This window comes from Camellia sinensis, chromosome 9 (assembly GCF_055761805.1).
Source record: "Camellia sinensis isolate YWXY chromosome 9, ASM5576180v1, whole genome shotgun sequence".
Taxonomy (NCBI): domain Eukaryota; kingdom Viridiplantae; phylum Streptophyta; class Magnoliopsida; order Ericales; family Theaceae; genus Camellia; species Camellia sinensis.
This window is the reverse complement of record NC_138969.1, coordinates 137,919,695-137,924,079: the sequence shown is the minus strand read 5'-3', so window position 1 is coordinate 137,924,079 and position 4,385 is coordinate 137,919,695.

Genomic DNA, 4,385 nt, shown 5'->3' with positions numbered 1-4,385 from the left:
AAACAATAATGTGTCTGAGTTTCTTTGTATGTCTTGCCAACTTGTCAACTTGACAAACAACACCGAGCTTCTTTTGCTCCAAGTCTTAATAAAAGTTTAGCTCCTTTTTTTTAATACATACTGATGTGTGGAGTCCATCTCATGTTGTGTCTTTAAAAGGCCATAGATAGTTTGTTACCTTTATCAATGATTTTTCTCGTACTACTTGGGTGTTTCTCATGAAAGAGAACAGTGAGATTTTCTTTGTGTTTCAAAATTTTCATAAAATGATTTGTACTCAGTTTGGGGCAATTGTCAAAATCTTGCGTTCTGATAATGGGGGTGAATACATTGATTCGGGGTTAGAGAGTTATTTTTCTACTCATGGCATTATACATCAGACATCTTGCACCAATGCCCTTCAACAAAATGGGGTTGTAGAGCGCAAGAATAGTTATCTTCTTGATATGGCTCGTTGCATGTGTTTTTCTATGAGTGTGCATCGATCCTACTGGGGCGAGGCCGTTCTTACCACAGCCTATCTCATTAATCGTCTTCCTACCCAAGCTTTGCAAAAACAAGTTCCACTTCAAGTCCTTCTCGGTTCAGAGCCTTTGTTTTCCATTCCCCCTAAAATATTTGGCTATGTCTGTTTTGTCAACAATCATTCTCCTACTCATGGTAAGTTAGACCCTCGTCGCTCTCTCAAGTGTGTTTTCCTCGGATACTTGCTTACTCAAAATGGGTATAAGTGTTATCACCCTCCTTCTCGTAAGTGGTTTCTATCCATAGATGTTACATTCTTTGAGTCCCAGTCCTACTTCTTGTCTTTTCCAGTGTTACAGTCATCCCTTTAGGGGGAGCCTTGGTGTGAAGAGATTCACGTTGTCCCCGTTGCTCCTATGGTGGAACCAGTTGTTCCTGCACCACCTATTACTGGGACTATAGAATCCAATGGCCACCAAGGATAGGGAATGTCAAGTTTATGTTAGGGACAAAGACAGACATAAAGTTACTTGGATACAAGAGACCACTTCTGCTCACCCACTGCCATCTCTTGCTTTTGATAAAAGTCCATGTAACTTTGAACCTCTTGTTTCTCTCAAGTCTACTAATATTGCTATTCCTAACATTACTGATCTTGATATTTCTATTGTCAAGAAAAAGGGTGTGAGATCTTGTACTTAACATCTTATCTCAAACTTGGTGTCCTCCTCTCATTTGTCTTCCTTCTATAGAGCTTTTGTGTTAAACATTTCCTCTGTTAGTATTCCTAACCATTTTCAGGATGCTCTCGTTACCTCTGAATGGAAACTTGCCTGATTGAGGAAATGAAACACTTCGTAAGAATGGCACTTGGAAATTAACTGAGTTACCTAAGGGCAAACGATCGGTGGGATGTAAATGGGTGTATACTGTGAAATACAAAGTAGATGGTTCCATTGAGCCTTACAAGGCTTGACTTGTGGCAAAAGGCTTCACTCAGACTTATGGAGTAAACGATCAGGAGACTTTTGCACCAGTTGCTAAGATAAATTCAGTCAAAATACTTCTCTCTCTAGCAGCTAATTTTGATTGGCCACTTCATCGGTTTGATGTAAAGAATACTTTCTTACATGGTGATCTAGAAAAAGAGATATATATGGATGTTTCTCCTGGTTTTGAGGATCATCAGATAGAGGGTAAAGTTGTAGGCTTCGGAAGTCATTATATGATCTCAAACAGTCTCCAAGTGCTTGGTTTGAGAGATTCACTTAAGTTATGCTTAAATATGGTTCCAAACAGAGTCAGACAGATCACACTTTGTTTGTGAGGCATTCCTTACGTGGTAAGACTACAGTTCTCATTGTTTATGTGGATGACATAGTGCTTACAGGCGATGATAGTGGGGAAATGCCCCTGTTGAAGAAATATTTAGCCAGTGAGTTTGAAATCAAAGACTTGGGGAACTTGAAGTATTTTTTGGAAATCGAAGTTGCTCGCTCCAAGAATGGGATTTTCATCTCACAAAGGAAATATGTTCTTGACCTTTTGAATGAAACAGAGATGCTTGGATGTAAGGCATGTGATACCCCCACTGGAACCTAATCAGAAACTTGGTGATGATGAAGGAGGAGTAGCGGTTGATAGGGGGAGTTATCAGCGACTAGTGGATAAGCTCATTTACTTATCTCACTCTCGTCCTAATAATGCTATTGCTGTCAGTATGGTTAGCCAGTTTATACATGCTTCTCATAAAATTCACTTAGAGGCTGTTATGAGAATTCTAAGGTACTTGGAAATCTTCTCTTGGAAAGGGCCTTTACTTTTCCAAGCATGATCACCTCACAGTGGAAGCATATACATATGCTGATTGGGTAGGGTTAATAACTGATAGGAGATCTACATCAGGATATTGTACCTTTGTGGGTGGCAATCTTGTTACTTGGAGGAGTAAGAAACAAAATGTGGTGGCTAGATCAAGCGCAGAAGTTGAATTTAGAGCTATGGCATAATGTGTGTGCGAACTCTTATGAATCAGACTGTTACTAAGTGATCTGGGGATAGGCTATATTGTGATAATAAGGTTGCCATTAACATAACTCACTGTAGACACCCCATTTTTGACCGACCTTAAGACTTAGACGTCACCAGTTGAGCGCTCGGTGATACTACATAATGTGCTCGTTCAGAAGTTTCAGAGTCTTGGCCGTCAGCCCTGCCTCCAGATTTTCGAACCCTCTTCTGTGCCTTGCCTCGGTTTGCGAACCAGACTTGGTTCTCTCTATTTCTTTTCCTGAGGGGAGGGAGAGGTCCCGTAGACCATCTCTCAGTGGCCGTGGGCTACATTTTGTGGCCGCAGGCCATTTTGCCCATTTCGGAGTCCGGTTTCCGGTTTTTCGGGACCGTTGGCCGTGTGCCTCGGTTCGGGACCGCCTAACCATCTCCGTTTGTTCTGATTTTTGGCATACATCTTATTTTCTCCCTTTCAAGGGACACTGGGGTCTGAGAAACCCACTTTGTGGCCGAACACCACCTTCGGTGCTTAGCAGCCCATTTTCGGGATCCCGAACTGCGTGTTTTGGCCCCAGAACTTTCGTTTTGCATCGGTTTTTGTTCATTTTTGGCGGGTACCTCTGTTTCATCGCCGGGAAGGTCACTGGAGGGTGGGAGGCCAGCAATTATCTTAGCAACCAGTTATATTCCATTTTCGCCCTCCGACGCCCGTTTTTCTCACTTCCGAGCCAATGTTGAACACCTTGGGGCCACTTTCTTCAACCCCAAACCACATATTTGTGTTGTAAACACATGGGAGGATCCTAACATCATATGGCCGGCCAGAAATTCCATTTGACCCTTTTGAACCCCTCTTAAAAATGGCCTATTCTCTCTCCTGTTTTACAATTTCCAAATTCGAACCACAGGGTTGTGATGAGGGGACCTGGGAGGCCACCTTTTTGTGGTGGCCGACCACTAATTGAACTTGACCTTTTTGACCCCTAGCCGGCCGGCTAGGGGGGGTGGCCGGCCGGCCACCTACAACTCCAAAAGGTGGCCGGCCATGATCCTCTCAATTGGCACTTTACAGCTGTATAGCTGTTGTTCCCCAGAAACATCTGTATCCGGGGGATATTTTGTGGGGGAAAGCCTTGGTCCTTTTTCCCCCACCCTTTCCTTCCATGCTCCCCCTCCTTTTGGTCCTTATAACCAGCTGCAAGCATCGGTTTAGGGGGTTAGAAAAAATCATCTTCAAGCTTGCATGCAAAAATCCTCCTCCATCTCTCTCATTTCCTTGAAAACCTCCAAGTCCAACACCACCATTTCTTCTACACCACCAACCCCCACCCTTCCATCCTCCATTCCAGAAGTTTGAAGGTGTTCTCCAAGGCCTAAGGAGCCACAAACTCAAGCCAAGAGGCAACCAAAGTCAAGCCTTCAAGGGTAAGTAGTATTTTTCCTTTTTTGAGCTTATTTTGGTATCTTTTCTTAGCCATATGTGCTTACTGATTTGAGCTCCGACCAAAACTGAAAAGGTCATTTTTTTGAGCTCATTTTCTTGTTTCATTAAGGGCTCAACCCTGTTTGAGCCCCCCATCTTGCACTTGCTTCAATATCTTCCTTGAATGCTATTTTCTTGCATGCTTTGGCAGCCCATTATGCTTCCATTTTTGGGCCTTTTACAGAACTAAAAATAGTCTTATTTTGAGCCCCTCTTCAACATTGAAGAAGGGCTCATCAGTGTTTGGGACCTCCATATGCCACTTCATGTTATATCCCTCTTTGGTCCCTTTTTCTTGCATGCTTTGGCAGCCCATTATGCTGCCATTTTTGGGCGTTTTACAGAACTGAAAATAGTCTTATTTTGGCCCATTATTCATGTTTCATTAAGGGCCTTTGGCTGTTTGATTGATATTTAGCATACTTTG